The 18347-nt window shown below is 46.8% G+C and overlaps 1 long non-coding RNA gene and 1 pseudogene across 1 annotated transcript in view; one reads left to right on the top strand and one right to left on the bottom strand.

Moving 5' to 3' along the window:
• LOC106997022 (uncharacterized) overlaps nt 1–18347 on the bottom strand; it is a 29258-nt gene that overhangs the window by 10343 nt on the left and 568 nt on the right. The window contains exons 2-4 of the long non-coding RNA XR_013405700.1: nt 6133–6238; nt 4030–4196; nt 3104–3154 (exon numbers count right to left, since the gene is read on the bottom strand). This is a non-coding gene — a long non-coding RNA (uncharacterized LOC106997022). The remainder of the gene's footprint in view (nt 1–3103; nt 3155–4029; nt 4197–6132; nt 6239–18347) is intronic.
• On the top strand, nt 11660–12019 carry LOC719742 (dolichyl-diphosphooligosaccharide--protein glycosyltransferase subunit TMEM258 pseudogene; annotated as a pseudogene).

Raw genomic sequence — 18347 nt, 5'->3', positions numbered from 1 at the left:
CAGCACTTTGGGAGGCCAAGGCATGATGTGGATCACTTGAGGTCAGGAGTTCAAGACCAGTCTGGCCAACATGGAGAGACCCCATCTCTACAAAAATACAAAAATTAGCAAGGCGTGGTGGCATGTGCCTGTAATCCCAGCTACTAGGGAGGCTGAGGCAGAAGAATCACTTGAACCTGGGAGGCAGAGGTCGCAGTGAGCTAAGATCACACCACTGCACTGCAGCCTGGGCGACACAACGAGACTCCATCTCAAAAAAAGAAGAACAAGTGCCATGAGACAGACCAGCTTCCAGGCCAACAAGATTGATCTGTAACTCATTGGAACATCTTCACACACCTAAAGGAGCAATGCACTGATGGAACACAGGTTAGCAAACCTCAGAAGCCCAGAAATAGTGTTACAGAGGCAAATATAGGCTGTCCCCATTCAAGCAGTGCTAAGGAGGGGTGCCCTGCCTTAGAACCCACGTGCCTGTCTCAGGTGGCAGTGGTTTAAGTCCTGCTATGGAGATGTGCACAGCAGGGCTTACCCTGGTATCTTTAACACCGGGATCGTGTCACTTAATTTCCCTTGTTTCACATCACAAGTCAATCTTCCAATTAGAATGTGGCTTTGCCTGTGAAGGGCTATAGGGAGAGGAAACTCAGGCTAGGGGCAGGAGTCCTGGACCCTCTGCTTACATTTCTCATTGTACGTTTGTCGGCCGGCACTCCAGGTTTGTGGAAAACTCTGTGAGTATGTCTAAGCTCTCTTCCTCGGCAGCATGCATATCAGTTTTCTATGCCTGCAAAGCTCCTTGGGTGATGGCCAGGAAACCCTAATATGCTGAGATTGAGAGCTCTTACTTCTTATTGAATTTTCTTATGAGTAATTTCTCTCATAGGAATCTACCCAAAGGAAAAACTAGAAGTTCAGAAGTACACATGTACTTACAAAAGAGGTCCAGTGTAGTGGTTTTTAAGCACCTATTATTATTATTTGTTTGTTTGTTTGTTTTGAGACAAGGCCTCTCTCTTTCGCCCAGGCTGGAGTGCAATGGCTTGATCTCGGCTCACTGCAACCTCCGCCTCCTGGGTTCAAGCGTTTCTCCTGCCTCAGCCTCCTGAGTAGCTGGGATTATAGGTGTGCACTACCACATTTGGCTAATTTTTATATTTTTAGTAGAGACAGGGTTTTGCCATGTTGGCCAGGCTGGTCTCGAACTCCTGACCTCAAGTGATCTGCCCGTCTCAGTCTCTCAAAGTGCTAGGATTACAGGCGTGAGCCACCTTGCCCGGCCTATTTTTATTATTTTTGAGACAGGGTCTTGCTTTGTTGTCCAGGCTGGAGCTCAGTGGCATGATCACAGCACACTGCAGCCTTGACCTCCTGGGCTCAAGCAATCCTTCCATTTCAGCCCTCTGAGTAGATGGGTCCTGGCTGGGACCACATGCCCATGCCACCATGCCCAGCTAATTTTTAAATTTTTTGTAGAGATGGGGTCTTACTGTGTTGCCCAGGCTGGTCTCAAACTCCTGGGCTTAAGCAATCCTCCTGCCTTGGTATCCCAAAGTGCTGAAATTATACGTATGAGCACATGGCCAAAACTTTTTACTTTGAATTAATTTGTAGATTAACATGCAGTTGTAAGAAATAATATTGGGAGATCCCATATACCCTTCACCCAGTTTTCCTCAAATGTGACATCTTCATAATAACAATCAGATAATTGACATTCATATAATCCACCCACCTTATTCAGATTTCACCACTGTACAAGTACGCATTTGTGTGTGTGTGTGTGTATTTAGTTAAATCAAATTTTATCACATGTAGATTTGTGGAACCACCCCCCCATAGTCATGACAGAGAACAGTTCCATTACAAATAATAATGTTAACTTTTACAGGAAAAAAATAAAAATAACCTCAGCATCCAACATTGGGAAGTTGGTTACATAAATTATGTTACAGTTATAGAGTAAGAAATTTAGTCATATAAATGGTGAATATGTGAACATTAAAAATATTTATAGGCCGGGTGCGGTGGCTCAAGCCTGTAATCCCAGCACTTTGGGAAGCCGAGGCAGGCGGATCACGAGGTCAGGAGATTGAGATCATCCTGGCTAACACGGTGAAACCCCGTCTCTACTAAAAATACAAAAAAATTAGCCGGACATGGTGGCGGGCACCTGTAGTCCCAGCTACTCGGGAGGCTGAGGCAGGAGAATGGCGTGAACCCAGGAGGCAGAGCTTGCAGTGAGTCGAGATCATGCCACTGCACTCCAGCCTGGGCGACAGAGCGAGACTCTGTCTCAAAAAAAAAAAAAAAAAAAAAAAAAGATTGTTTAATATGGAAAAATGCTCATGAGGTACACACACACACACACACACACACACACACACACATATATATATATTTTTGACATGGAGTCTCACTTTGTTGCCCAGGCTAGAGTGCAGTGGCACTGTCTTGGCTCACTGCAACCTCTGCTTCCCAGGTTCAAGTAATTCTCCTGCCTCAGCCTCCGGAGTAGCTGGGATTACAGATGCCCGCCACCATGCCCAGATAATTTTTGTATTTTTGTAGAGATGGGATTTCACCATGTTGGCCAGGCTGCTCTTGAACTCCTGACCTCAAATGATCCACCTGCCTCAGCCTCCCAAAGTGCTGGGATTACAGGCATGAGCCACTGTGCCCAGCCTATATATGATGTATATTTTTAAAAGTAAGTGCTTAAAAAGATTTGAAAGTATGCTGGAAGTTTCTTTGGATGATAGGATGGCATTTGTGCTTTTCTTTGGTTGTCAGGATAGTTTGTGGTTTTCTTTTGTTTCATATTTTTGTATTTTTCAAAAATTTCTACAATAAGCATCTATTATGACTGAATGTGTTCCCCTGAAATGTATATGTTGAAGCCGTAATGCCTAATGTGATGGTATTCAGAGGTGGGGCCTTTGGGGGGTGATTAGGTTTAGATGAGATCATCAGGCTGGGGACTCTATGATGGGATTAATGTCCTTATAAGAAGAGGAAGAAAGACCAGAGCTCATTCTCTCTCTGCTGTGTGAGGCCATAGCAAGAAGGCAGTCATCTGCAAGCCAGGAAGAGGGCAACTCACCAGAAGCTTCATCAGCCGGCACCTTGATCATGAACTTCCCAGTCTCCAGAACTAGGAGAAATAAAAGTCTGTTGTTTAAGCCACCCAGTGTCATGTTACGGCAATCCAAACAGACTAAGACAGTCTGTTTCCCAAAGAGCAAGGAAATAGGGGGTGTGAGAGTAAACAGAAGTAGGGGAAAGCCCAAGATAAATCAAAACAAAAACAAAAGAAAAGTAGCTACTCAAGGCTGAGATCCTAAAGTGCCAAGGACAGCTCCCTGGGAGAGGTCATCTCCTTGTTTACATGAAGGGTCCAAGGATCCAAGGGCTGTGCCCTAGCTCTCTTCCTAGCCACCTAAAAGAGCTCAGAGGACGTCCTACAGGCTCTGCAGCTCCTGAGTTTTGAACTGTGGAGAGCAAGAAGGTGAGGGTATCTCTTGGGCCTCATCTTTATTTATTGAAGACAAGGAGGCAAGACAGTGGCAAGGCCTGGGATTGGGGACTGGGGACACAGGCAGTCAGGTCACCCTTGCCACTTCAGATCTGCAATGCAGAAGGGAGAGGAAGGGGGTGTGAAGAGTGAGACAAAGGCTGGGTGGAGCATCTCCTCCATCTAACAACTGCTCAGGCAGCAACCCATGGGAGACAAATAACAGCAGAATCTGGGCCTGGAATCTGTCTTGCCTGTGCCAGGGACCCCTCTGCCAGGAGACTGTGCCCTATCTGATAAACGTAGTGGCCTAGAAGTCAGCTATGTGAGTCTTAGTCCAACTATGCCTCAAAGAAGCTTAGTTTGGGAAACCCAATTTGATAAAAGGAACATTTTGATATGGGAGACATTTTGTTAGAATTGAGTCAAAATACAAAATCACTGTTTTTTAAAAAATTACCAGGCAGGTTATGAAAGACATACTCAATGCTTACTTACTCGGATGTTCACCCTACCCCGAGTTTCACTGGACTGTTGACTTTGACTCCATTCTTGGTTTGAACTATGCCTCTGATTCACTCTCCACTGCCAATCATCCTTGATTTCCAGAGGTGAGAGCTGGCATTGGAGTGGGGCTCAGAAGGGAAGGGAAGATGTCTGCTTAGCATATGCCACTTGATGACTAAAATATGTTATCAATTTAATAATTTGGTTTTAGGGCAAATGTCCTTCTGAATAGTGTTGTGTCAATGCATTCATAACTGAATGGCTTCTTTAATCTGCTAAAGGTATTCGAAATGCTTTCTAAACAAAGTGAGAGATCCCAGTTTAAAAAAAAGAAAAAAAGAGGTCCCAGAAGGTAAAGAAAAAGGCAACTCCATCCCAGAAGAAATACTCTAGAGTCCTTATGAGGATAAGGGTAGTCTGTCTGCCTGGAATTCTGCCCCTTGGGGGGCTTCTGCCATCCCACATGGTTGTGGTAGACAGTCACAGCACCTTGCCTGCCTTGGCTGTAAAAGGTAGGTCGTGGCATAGGTATCTCAGTATCTCTCCTGTTCACATGACTGGTCCAACAGGTGTCTACATAATTCTACAAGAGATTGGGCCTGTGTTCGTCGGTTTTCTTTTGCTGTAACTGAATACCTGAGACTGGGTAATTTATACATGTCGGGAAGTCCAATATTTAGGGGCTGCATCCAATGAGGACCTTCTTGCTAGTGGGGACCCTCTGCAGAGTCCCAAGGTGGTGCAGAGCTACCATATGGTGAGAGTGCTCACTAGAAATGGCCACAATGGCTTCTATAACAGACCCATTCTTTTTTATTTTTTGAGATGAAGTTTCGCTCTCATTGCCCAGGCTGGAATACAATGGCACAACCTCTGCTTACTGCAACCTCCGCCTCCCAGGTTCAAGTGATTCTCCTACCTCAGCCTCCTGAGTAGCTGGGATTACAGGCACAAGCCATGCCCAGCTAATTTTTGTATTTTTAGTAGAGTCAGGGTTTCGCCATGTTGGCCAGGATGGTCTCGATCTCTTGACCTCATGATCCACCTCGGCCTCCCAAAGTGCTGGGATTATGGTGTGAGCCACCGCGCCTGGCCCAAATCTTCTATTTCTAAAAGTCTTCCAGTGCAAAAGAGATGTATATCTAGGTACCCATACTGGTGAAGTATCTGACCTTTAAGGATAAAGGGACTGGGCTAGGTGGCTCACACCTGTAATCCCAGCACTTTGGGAGGGTGAGGCAGGCAGATCCCCTGAGGTCAGGAGTTTGAGACCAGCCTGGCCAACATGGTGAAACCCAATCTCTACTAAAAATACAAAAATCATCTGGGCGTGGTGGCAGGTGCCTGTAATCCCAGCTACTCAGGAGGCTGAAGCAGGAGAATCACTTGAACCCGGATGGTGGAGGTTGCAGTGAGCCAAGATTGCACCTCTGCACTCCAGCCTGGGGGAATCAAGCGACAGTCTGCTCCCCACCCGCAAAAAAGGATAAAAGTCAGCCATCAAAGTTTCCAGAAATAAAGGACTGAGACACAGACTGCATCAGATCTTTAACCGACAGAACTGCATGCTAGAAGACAAAGGAGTGAGGTCTTCAATATTCTGAGGGAAAAAAAATAGGAATTTGTACCTAGAATCCTCTACTCGGCCGGGCGCGGTGGCTCAAGCCTGTAATCCCAGCACTTTGGGAGGCCGAGACGGGCGGATCACGAGGTCAGGAGATTGAGACCATCCTGGCTAACACCGTGAAACCCCGTCTCTACTAAAAATACAAAAAACTAGCCGGGCGAGGTGGCGGGTGCCTGTAGTCCCAGCTACTCGGGAGGCTGAGGCAGGAGAATGGCGTAAACCCGGGAGGCGGAGCTTGCAGTGAGCTGAGATCCGGCCACTGCACTCCAGCCCGGGCTACAGAGCAAGACTCCGTCTCAAAAAAAAAAAAAAAAAAAAAAAAAGAATCCTCTACTCAGTCAAATTAGCATGTGCAAGCCATGTTGACTGAATTGAATTGGCCGGGGAGATGTGTTCCTTAGGAAGTCTTCTGTGTTAAGAGGGAACCAGGGTGCACAATGAGGCCTGATAGGTGATACACAGAAGAGAAGTAAAACTAACAAACCTGAGGAATAGATCCAGCTGCTTTCAGCAGGCAGGAGGGAGAGGATGCTGGAGGAGCTTGCACAGGTGTACAGGGAAGGTTCCTTAGAGGAGAGTCAGCAGCAACGCTGGAACAGAGGGGAAGAACAGACTTGGTGGAGAGAAGGGGTGAAAGGGCATTTAAGAGACTGCAGGCAGGACAGGAGGCTCATGCCTGTAATCCCAGCACTTGTGGAGGCTGAGGCTGGAGGATTGCTTGAAGCCAGGAGTTCCAGGCCAGCCTGGGCAACATAGCGAGACCCTATCTCTATCAAAAAAAAAAAAAGCTGGATGTAGTGGTGCATGCCTATAGTCTTAGCTACTCAAGAGGCTGAGGTGGGAGGATCACCTGAGCCCAAAAGTTCAAGGCTTCAGTGATTAGAAAAGAGACTATATGACAAAAAAATAAGTATATTTATCATGAATTAAGACTGTGTGAAAATAAATGTAGATACTGGTCTTGTGTCATTTAGGTTACTTGAATAAAAAAAATGAAAAAATCCTGTCCACCTTCAGCAAAGGAAAAGTGGCCCTTCCTCTACTAGTGGTCAGTGTAACCCCTTAGAACTAGTAATAACCAACCCCCTTAATCCTCGCTAGAAAAAAGAGAACGTATAACCCTAAAAATTGATGGAGCTGGACTCAATCTTCAAGTAAATATCGTGGTTTGAGAAAAATATTTAAACACTCTCCTGAGCGAGTATTTCAAACCTTCTATGATGAACTGAATATGCCAGTACCAGAAATTCCAGGAAAAACAAGAAATTGGTTTTTGCAATTAGTCGAGCATATAGCCCAGTCTCTCAATGTCACTTCATGTTATGTATCAGCACAAGTGTACTATATGAATCATTATCGATCTATGGCACAGGAAGACATAAGTAGCGAAAATAAGAGTGAGAACTCCCACTAATAAAAAGTGAGAGTCTCAAAGGGGGGAAATGAGAGAAGAGAGACAGACCCTCTCATATTGTTTTATATTATTTTATACTCAGAAAAGGAAAGAGAAGTGAAACTAAAGGCAGGTAGCCTGGCGTCTAGGAACCAGACCTGAAACCAAGGAACCAGACCCGAAACCAGACCTGGGCCTGCCTGATCTAATCCTAGTAGTTAAAGATCGACCCCTGACCTAACCAGTTATGTTACCTATAGATTCCAGACATTGTATAGAAAAGACATTGTGAAACTTCCTGGTCTGTTCTCTTTCACTCTGACCACCGGTGCATGCAGCCCCGTCACATACCCTCTGCTTGCTCAATCCATCACATGCAGACCTCCTTAGAGTTGTCAGCCCTTAAAAGGGACAGGAATTGCTCACTCAGGGAGCTCAGCTCTTGAGACAGGAAGGAGTCTTTCCGATGTTCCCAGCCAAATAAACCCCTTCCTTCTTTAACTCGGTGTCTAAGGAGTTTTGTCTGCGGCTGGTTCTGCTACACTGTGATTGCACCACTGCACTCCAGCCTGGGCAACAGAGAGAGACCCTGTCTCTTAAAAAAAAAAAAAGAGCGTAAGGGCCGGGTGCGGTGGCTCAAGCCTGTAATCCCCGCACTTTGGGAGGCCGAGACGGGTGGATCACAAGGTCAGGAGATAGAGACCATCCTGGCTAACATGGTGAAACCCCATCTCTACTAAAAAAAATACAAAAAACTAGCCGGGTGAGGTGGCGGGCGCCTGTAGTCCCAGCTACTCGGGAATTTGAGGCAGGAGAATGGCGTAAACCCGGGAGGCGGAGCTTGCAGTGAGCTGAGATCCGGCCAGCCTGGGTGACAGAGCACGACTCCGTCTCAAAAAAAAAAAAAAAAAAAAAAAAAAAGGAGCGTAAGTAGCAAAAATATGCCTGTAATCCCAGCACCTTGAGAGGCTGAGGTGGGATCACTTGAGCCCAGGAGTTTGAGACCAGCCTGAGCAACATGGCAAAATCCTGTCTCTACAAAAAAAAAAAAAAAAAAAAAAAAAGAAAAAAAAAACTGGCTGGGTGTGGTGGCACACCCCTGTAGTACCAGCTACTCAGGGGGCTGAGGTGGGATGATTGCTTGAGCCCAAGAGGTTAAGGCTGCAGTGAGCTGTGACCTTGCCACTGCACTGCAGCCGGGGTGACAGAGTGAGACCCTGTTTCAAAAAGAGAGAAAGAGAGAGAGAGACACTATGGCCTATTCCAAAGCTCAAAAGCAGGAGAGAATCCTCAAGCACTGGGAGAAGATAGGTATGCATGGCAGAAAAGAATGGAAGCTAGAGGATAATCAGAGAAAAATAGGCTGCTGGCTGTGAGTGGTGGCTCACGCCTGTAATCCCAACACTTTGGGAGGCCAAGGCGGGCAGATCACGAGGTCAGGAGTTCAAGACCAGCCTGGCCAACATGGCGAAACCTCATCTCTACTAAAAATACAGAAATGAGCCGAGTGTGGTGGCATGCCCCTATAGTCCCAGCTACTCGGGAAGCTGAGGCAGGAGAGTCACTTGAACCTGGGAGGTGGAGGTTGCAGTGAGCCGAGACCATGCCATTGCACTCCAGCCCGCAACAGAGCATGACTGTCTCAAAAAAAAAAAAAAGAAAAAAGGCTGCTGAAGGGAAAATGACTCATGCCTCAGTAGCTTCAATCCTAAAATCAGGATACTGATAGTACCTACGTCAGAAAGCTGTTAGTAAAATTACATGAAATAATATCTCTAAGGCACTTAGCTTAATGCTGGGAACAAGTGAAATTCAATAAGTATTAGCTCTTGTTAGATAAGTTGTCCCAAATCACAGCTAGTAAGTGTTTAACTAGGATTTGAATAGAATAGCTTTTTGACTCCAAAGCCCAGCTGGCCTCTTTATGACTGTGCTCTAGTAAGTAATAACTATCGTTTATTGAGCACAGCACTCCGTGGTCTACAACAGTTATCTCATTTAATGCTTATCACCTCCCTGAGCTGAGCACAGCTAACTCACACAACAGGAAATCGAGGGTTGTTTCACTCCCTTGCCCGGGTTCACCTGCCCGGCTCCAGTGCCTTCTTCCCAACAGCACATTGGAGTCAGGAGGTTTGGGTCCTAGCCCCACATCTGCCACAGATCAACCTGCATCACTGAGCCTCAGTTTCCTCATTTTTTAAATAACAGGGTCTGGGGCTGGGGGCTCTCCCTGTTTTTTTTTTGTTTTTTTTAGATGGAGTCTCACTCTGTTGCCCAGGCTGGAGTGTAGTGACAAGATTTCCACTCACTGCAACCTCTGCCTCCCGAGTTCAAGTGATTCTCCTGCCTCAGCCTCTCGAGTATTTGGGATTACAGGTGTGCGCCCCCACACCTGCCTAACTTTTGTATTTTTAGTAGAAAGTCGGGGTTTCGACATATTGGGCAGGCGGGTCTTGACCTCCTGACCTCAAGCGGTCCGCCTGACTTGGCCTTCCAAAGTTCTGGGATTACAGGCATGAGCCACTGCACCCAGCCAATCTCTAGGGTCTCTCTAGGCTCTACTGTTCTAGGAGGGTGTATTCAATGAAATCAAACAGTGCTCCAGGTAGGAGAGAGGGATCCTGAGTCAGACAGGATCCCCGTCCCCGTCTGACTGCACAACATCAACCAACAGAGATCCAGAGGTGCTGAGGGTGGAGTCCAGGTCTCTAAAGCATTAGTCATCATCTGCTCCCACTCCCCAGGGACCAGCAGGGATGCTGATCCAATTATGCTGAATTGATGAGGGACCTCCAGGGTGATGAAAGAGAGAGGAGATGTCAGAGGACACAATGGGAGATCCGAATAATTTAGCCTGGTGAACAGAAGCCAGGAAGGACCTGCCTTCAAGTCTCCAGTGAGTCTGGGGGCTGGCAGGGTGATAACAAGAGACCAAGGCTCAGAGTACTGGGCCCTGGTTCCTAGGCTTGGCTCTAACACTAAAAGCATATGATCTTTGTTTGACAAGTTATTTCACTTCTCCAGTCTTCAGTTTCCACATCAAAAAAATCAGGGAAGGCTGGGCGCAGTGGCTTACGTCTGTAATCCCAGCACTTTGGGAGGCCGAGGAGGGCGGATTGCTTGAGGTCAGGAGTTCGAGACCAGCCTTGCCAACATGGTGAAACCCCGTCTCTACTAAAAATACAAAAATTAGCCAGGTGTGGTGGCGGGTACCTGTAATTCCAGCTACTCGGGAGGCTGAGGTAGGAGAATTGGTTGAACCCAGGAGGCGGAGATTGCAGTGAGCCGAGATTATGCCACTGCACTCCAACCTGGGCAACAGAGCCAGACTCTGTCTCAAAAAAAACAAAAACAAAAACAAAAACAAAAACCACCAGGGAAAATTTTTAAAACTCACCAATTTATATAAAGACGTGTAATATTATAGCTAAAATCTAGAAATGGGAAGAACTGCTAAGTGGGCTTGGGAGCACGGAGTTGATGCAACAGAATCTTGAAATGCTATTTAGAAAGTAGAATAACTAACATTTACTGAGCACTAACTACATGTCAGGCACTTGGCAGACAGAGAGAGGTCTTTACATGCATAAGCTCGTTTAATATCCTCAAGGGTCTTCTGAGGTAGGTATTATTATCACCATTCTTCCTTTTTTTTCTTTTTGAGACAGAGTTTTGCTCTGTCGCCAAGGCTGCAGCGCAGTGGTGAGATCTCAGCTCACTGCAACCTCTGCCTCCTGGGTTCAAGTTATTTTCCTGTCTCAACTTCCCGTGTAGCTGGGACTACAGGTGTGCACCAGCTAATTTTTGTATTTTTAGTAGAGACAGGATTTCACCATGTTGGCCAGGCTGGTCTCGAACTCCTGGCCTCAGGTGATCTGCCTGCCTTGGCCTCCCAAAGTGTTGGGATTACAGGCCTGAGCCACTGTGCCTGGCTCTCACCATTTTTTCAGATGAGTTCACTGAGGCCATGAGAAGTTAAGTCACTAACTAGTTTATACTTGATGACATCAGGACTCAAGTTCAAAGGTCCATCTAACTCCAAAGCTCACACTGCGAACCTTTACTTATACACTAGTGTTGAAGACTGTTGGATGTAAGGACTGTAAGAAACAGAGATGTAGGCCAGGCATGGTGGCTCATCCCTGTAACCCCAGCACTTTGGGAGGCCAAGGCTGGTGAATTGCTTGAGTCCAGGAGTTTGAGACCAGCCTGCACAGCATGGCAAAACCCCATCTCTTACAAAAAACACAAAAATTGGCTGTGTGCGGTGGCTCACACCTGTAATCCCAGCACTTTGGGAGACTGAGGGAGGAGGACTGCTTGAGCCCAGGCGTTAAAGACCAGTTTGGGCAACATGGCAAGAACCTGTCTTTAAAAAAACCCACAAAACAAAAAAATACAAAAATTAGCCAGGCATGGTGGCAAGTGCCTGTAGTCCCAGCTACTAGGGAGGCAGAGGAGGTGGAAGGATCAATTAAGCCCATGAGCTTGAGGCTGCAGTGAACTGAGATCATGCACCACTGCACTGCACTCCAACCTGGGCCACAGAGCAAGACCCTGTCAAAAAAAAAAAAAAAAAAAAAAAGGAGCGGCGGATTAGCCTGCACGGGGCAAAATGGAGCTCGAGGCCATGAGCAGATACACCAGCCCAGTGAACCCGGCTGTCCTCCCCCATCTGACTGCTTTTGGCCATCGGCATGTTCTTCACCGCCTGGTTCTTCATTTACGAGGTCACCTCTACCAAGTACACTCGTGATATCTAAAAGAGCTCCTCATCTCTTCGGTGGCCTCACTCTTCATGGGCTTTGGAGTCCTCTTCCTGCTGCTCTGGGTTGGCATCTACGTGTGAGCGCCCAAAGGTAACAACCAGATGGCTTCACTGAACCCCTGCTTTTGTAAATTACTTTTTTTTTTTTACTGTTGCTGGAAGTGTCCCACCTGCTGCTCATAATAAAGGCAGATGTATGGCAAAAAAAAAAAAAAAAAGGAAGGAAATAGAGAAGCGCATATATGTAACAGTGTTAAGCGGGAAATAAACCTCCAGAGTGATCGTGGGCCGGGTGTAGTGGCTCACGCCTGTAATCCCAGCAGTTTGGGAGGCTGAGACAGGCAAATCACTTGAGGCCAAGAGTTCCAGACCAGCCTAGCCAACACGGCAAAACCCCGTCTCCACCAAAAATATAAAAATTAGCCAGGTGTGGTGGCGGGCGCCTGTAATCTCAGCTACTTGGGAGGCTGAGGCAGGAGAATCACTTGAACCCAGGCAGTGGAGGTTGGAGTGAGCCGAGATAGTGCCACTGCACTCCAGCCTGGATGACAGAGGGAGGCCCCATCTCAAAAAAAGGACCAACAACAAGAACAAAAATCAGAGTGATTGTGATAACATAAGAATGTTGGTGTCAACATTAGATTTGGACATTTGTAAGTAATAGGCAATTTAGGACACTGGGAACTTACAGCCTAGATATTTATGCCTAACTTTTTTTTTTTTTTTTGAGGTGGAGTTCCACTCTTGTTGCCCAGGCTGGAGTGCAATGGTGTGATCTCGGCTCACTGCAACCTTCGCCTCCTGGGTTCTAGCAATTCTCCTGCCTCAGCCTCCTGACTAGCTGGGATTATAAGCATGCACCACCACGCCCCACTAATTTTGTATTTTTAGTAGAGACAGGGTTTCACCATGTTGGTCAGGCTGGTGTCAAACTCCTGATCTCAGGTGATCTGCCCGTCTCGGTCTCCCAAAGTGCTGGGATTACAGGTGTGAGCCACCCTATGCACCACCCACAGCACCTGGCCCTATGATTGACTTTTTGGTAGTAGAGATGATGATATCTGAGTAAGCACCGATGATAGGGCCTTTCTAGTCCTAATACAGAACTTTCTAGATAAGCAGACAAGGAAGGCACAGCTGCCCTTCTTCACCACTGGGAAGACTGGAAATCTGACCACACAGCTCCTGCCTCAAGCTTTTCAGTCACTTCATATTGCCTACAGCTCTGGTTCTCAACCTTGACTGTAGATTGGAATCACTTGAGAAACTTTACAAATGGCTGATGTCTGAGTTTATTCCCAGCTATGGCCGTAGCTTTGGCATGGGGAGTTTTGAAATCTCTTCAAGAGATTACAATGTGTAGCAACATTTGAAAGCCACTGTCCTAGAGGATAAAGGCACTTAGCATAGAAGGCCCCCTCTGATTTCTTTAGCATGCTCTCCTATATGTTTTATTCTACAATCCAGTTACAATGTCCTGAACATGCAGCACCTTGCCTTTTACATGCCTTTACCTTATTTCTTCTGCCTGGATTGCCTTTCTTCCCCCTCATCCATCCAGAAAACTCCATTCATCTTCAATACTGTGGCAAGCCAGCCTCCAAGATGGCCCCAGTCATCGTTACCTCCTGGTTTTCATGTTCCTGTATAATGCTCTACTGCACTGAATAGGGCTGACTTGTGTAATAATGTAATATTGTAGAAACGATGATGGAGTGTGACTTCTGAGGATGGGTTTTTACAATTATTTATTTATTTATTTATTTATTTATGACAGTGTCTCACTCTGTTGCCCAGGCTGAAGGGCAGTGGCACGATTTTGGCTTACTGCAACCTCTGCCTCCCAGGTTCAAGTGATTCTCCTGCCTCAGCCTCCTGAGTAGTTGGGACTACAGGCGCGTGCCACCATGCCTGGCTAATGTTTTTTTTTTTGTACTTTTTGGTAGAGACGGGGTTTCACCACATTGGCCTGGCTGGTCTTGAATTCCTGACCTTGTGATCCACCTGCCTCAGCCTCCCAAAGTGCTGGGATTACAGGTGTGGGCCACCGTGCTCGGCATGAGGATGGGTTATAAAAGAAACTGTAGCTTCCATCTAACTCTCTCTTGGATCCTCTGCTTTGGGAGAAGCTATCTGCCAAGTCTTGAGCATTAGCCCTGTGGAGAGCTCCACATAGTGAGGAACTGAGGCCTTTTGCCAACAGCCACGTGAATGCACCATCTTGGAAATGGATCCTCCAGCCCCACTCAAGCCTTCGGATGCCAGCTGATGTCTTGACTGCAGCCTCACAAGAGACTTCAGGTGGAACCACCCAACTATGCCACTCCCGAATTCCTGAGCCATAGACAGTGTGAGATGTTTGTTGTTCTAAGCTGTTAACATTTTGGAATAGTTTCTTAGGCAGTAATAGATAGTAAATAAACAAACCACATTCAAGTATATAACACTCTGTGAAGCCTTCTTAGCCCTCTCCCCTGCTGAACTGAACTGAACACCCTGTGCCACTTATGAGCCATACACATCCCCTATTATAGCACTCATCACATGAGCCCTAACTGTTGACTTGCCCTTCTTGCCTTTAGGTTCAATTCCACAAGGACAGGGCTGGCCATAGTGCAGGCATCAGTGTGCTTGTAGAATATAGGAACGTGCATGAGAACTGCCATCTGAGTCATTTCCTATAGGCCTTCTAGCCCAGGCTGCTTCTTATACAAAAGCTTCAAAAGCTGCGCATGGTGGCACACTCCTGTAGTCCCAGCTACTTGGAAGGCTGAGGCAGGAGGACCACATTAGCACAGGAGTTTGAGGCTGCGGTGAGCTGTGATTGTGCTCCTGCACTCCAGCCTGGGCAACAGAATAAGATCCCATCTCTTAAAAAAAAGACCCAAAACTCCATGGTACAGTTGCCAGAAATCATGGATGTCATGGTGAAAGGGTGGGTCCTGAGGATTTTCTTAATAATCCAACAAAACCCTGGCATCCATGGATGTATCTAGAACACTAGACTACAAGTCAGAAGATCTGGATTTTAATTCAAATCTGCCAACTACCTGCTGAATTTCTTTGAGCTCTGGTTTTCTCATGGACCAAATAACTTAAGGCCTCTTCCAATTCTAAAATTTAATGATTCTGTATTTTCAGCTAGCAATTACTCTTATTTCATAAAATAGGCTAGTAGGCCAGGTGCAGCGGCTTACGCATGTAATCCCAGCACTTGGGGAGGCCAAGGTGTGCAGATCACGAAGTCAGCAGTTCAAGACCAGCCTGACCAACACGGTGGAACCCCGTCTCTACTAAAAATACAAAAATTAGCCAGGTGTGGTGGTGGGCACCTGTAATCCCAGCTACTTGGGAGCCTGAGGCAGGAGAATCGCTTGAACCTGGGGGGCAAAGTTTGCAGGGAGCTGAGACCACACCATTGAACTTCAGCCTGGGTGACAGAGCGAGACTCCATGTCAAAAAAAAAAAAAAGAAAATAGACTAGTAGGCTTATATCATAGCAAGGATTCTCAACTGCCCTGTGTATTAGGAAGTAATATTCCTGGAACTTACACACACGTACACACCTGGGCCCCCCTTCAGACCTTCTGAATCAGCATCTCTGGATCTCTAGAGTCATGACCAGGGTATCTGTATCTTTATTTTTATTTTATTTATTTATTTGAGATGGAGTCTTGCTCTGTTACCCAGGCTGAAGTGTAGTGGTGTGATCTTGGCTCACTATAACCTCTATCTCCTGGGGTCAAGTGATTCTACTGCCTCAGCCTCCTGAGTAGCTGGGATTACAGGCATGCATCACCACACCCGGCTACTTTTTGTATTTTTAGTAGTATTTTTAGGGGTTTTACCATGTTGGCCAGGCTGGTTTCAAACTCCTGACCTCGAATGATCCACTCGCCTTGGCCTCCTAAAATGCTGGGATCACAGGCATGAGCCACTGTGCCTGGCCTGTATTTTTATGCAGTTCCCAAGTGATTTGGATGTGCATCTAGAGCTGAGAATCACTAATCTATAATATTTAGGCTAGAGATTTAAAAAAATTTTTCTGCCAGCTGGTTGGCTCTGCAGTTTACAGGGTACAGTACTAATGGGTTTGTCCCCTGAATTGTTCACTTTATACAAGGTGTATGAATGAATGGAGCCCATGTTTACTGCTAGAAAAACAATTCAAGGTATACATTTTATTGTCAGAATTCAGTCTGGTCTTCAATTAAAATGGGTCTTGGACCTAACTGCTTAGTGCATTTAGCTGGATATCAAGTTGTGGGCTACTTTAGCCTACCTAAGGTCAAGAATTGTGAGATAGTAATGACCAGGAGTTAAGAGCACTGACTCTGGGCCCGGCACAGTGGCTCACACCTGTAATCCTAGCACTTTGGGAGGCTGAGGCAGGCAGATCACCTGAGACCAGGAGTTTGAGACCAGCCTGGCCAACATGGTGAAACCCCATCTCTACTAAAAATACAAAAATGAGCTTGGCATGGTGCAGTGCGCCTGTAGTCCCAGCTACTTGGGAGGCTGAAGCATGAGAATTGCTTGAACCTGGGAGGTGGAGTTTGCAGTGAGCAGAGATCACGCCACTGCAATTCGGCCTGGGCGACAGAGTGAGACTCTGTCTCAAAAAAAAAAAACAAAACCAAAATCCCCACTGACTTTGGAGCCAAACCACTTAGGTTCAAATACTGGTTCTAGCACTTACATGCTGGGTGACTTGGCTAGGCTAGAAATCTTTCTGAACCTCACCTTCATGATCTACAAAACGAGGCTAACACGCACTCTCTTATTGGAATGTTGTTAGGATTAAATGATACAATGCAGGGTATCTGGCCAGAATAAGTGCTCGTTAAGAAGTAGCACATTAGGATAAAACAAAAATATGGCACTTTTTATACTTAACAGCAACGTATACGTGTCTAGTGCTTTGACATCTTACATTAAGCCCATCCCTAATCCCACCCAAAAAATTCTGAGGTGGGCAAGGTAGACGCCAGTGACCCCATTTTGCAGAAAAAGAAACAAAGGCTCAGAAAGATTCACTGGCTCCAGATCAAACAACAAAAGAAAAATGTCAGAGTCTGGATTCAAACCTGGGTGTGATTCCATGAAGATGAATAATTATATATACACACTTGGCAGGCTGAGCATCTCGGGGCCATCTGGCTTAACAGGCTGAAGAGGACTGTATTTCTGATCAGCTTCTTTTTTTAGATGAAAGCAAGATGGGAAAAATAAGCTGGCAAACTCTGCGTTCCCTCATTTTCAACACTGGTGTGATTTGTGCTCAGTTCTGCGCTCCTTCTAACTCCCAAATGCTACTTGTCTGTGCAACTTAGAAGTTTGCTCCAGCTGCCTTGGCTGTGCCGCTGCTGGCTCTGCCCTGGCCCCACAGCTGGGACCTGGGAAAACCAAAAGAAAAGGAAGCAGAGGCGGCTGGAGATGTCAGAGGGCTGGGTGAGCTCCAGCTGTTCCCAAGTCTGTCTGGGGAACAAGAGCTGATGGGGAGCCGGGGCCAGGGATCTCTGTCCCCCATGTCAGTCAACAGGAGGATGCTCTTTCCTGTCCAACAGATGGGCCCTGCTCCTGGAATAATGTGATAAAGGGCAATACTAAATCTGGCGCAGACTGAATTTCTCTTGGGGAACAGGAGGCCAAGAGATCAAATGTTAGTCGAATTTAATCAAGAAGGCTTTCATGGAAGAGGGGGGATTAGAAATGGGCCTAAAGCATTAGCAAGATTTGGACGTGCAGAAAGGAGGTGGGGAAGCCCCGCAGGCAAGAAAAACCTCAGGAGAGCTGGGCGTGGTGGCTCATGCCTATAATCCCAGCACTTTGGGAGGCCGAGGTAGGCGGATCACTTGACGTCAGGCATTTGAGACCAGCCTGGCCAACATGGTGAAACCCCATCTCTACTAAAATACAAAAATTAGCCGGGTGTGTTGGTGAGCTCCTGTAATTCCAGCTACTCGGGAGGCTGAGGCAGGAGAATCACTTGAACCTGAGAGGTGGAGGTTGCAGTGAGCTGAGATCGCACCACTGCACTCCAGCCTGGGTGACATTTTGTTTGGGGAATGGGTGGGTAAACGAAGGGCACTGTGGGAAGAGTGCACATTAAGAAGTAGAAGACAGGCCGGGTGCGGTGGCTCACGCCTGTAATCCCAGCACTTTGGGAGGCCAAGGAGGGCAGATCAAAAGGTCAGGAGATCGAGACCATCCTGGCAAACACGGTGAAACCCCGTCTCTACTAAAAATACAAAAAAAATTAGCCGGATGCGGTGGCGGGCGCCTATAGTCCCAGCTACTCGGGAGGCTGAGGCAGGAGAATAGCATGAACCCGGAAGGCGGAGCTTGCAGTGAGCCGAGATCATGCCACTGCACTCCAGCCTGGGCGATCGAGACTCCATCTCAAAAAAAAAAAAAAAAGAAGTAGAAGACAGGAGAGGAGAGGCAAGGTCAGAAAGAACGAAGAAGTGCAGTGCGATTCTACAGGAAAGGGGAAGCTGGGCGCGGTGGCTCATGCCTGTAATCCCAGCACTGT

This window comes from Macaca mulatta, chromosome 1 (assembly GCF_049350105.2).
Source record: "Macaca mulatta isolate MMU2019108-1 chromosome 1, T2T-MMU8v2.0, whole genome shotgun sequence".
In the NCBI taxonomy this organism is placed as follows: domain Eukaryota; kingdom Metazoa; phylum Chordata; class Mammalia; order Primates; family Cercopithecidae; genus Macaca; species Macaca mulatta.
This window is presented reverse-complemented; position numbering and strand designations above follow the sequence as displayed.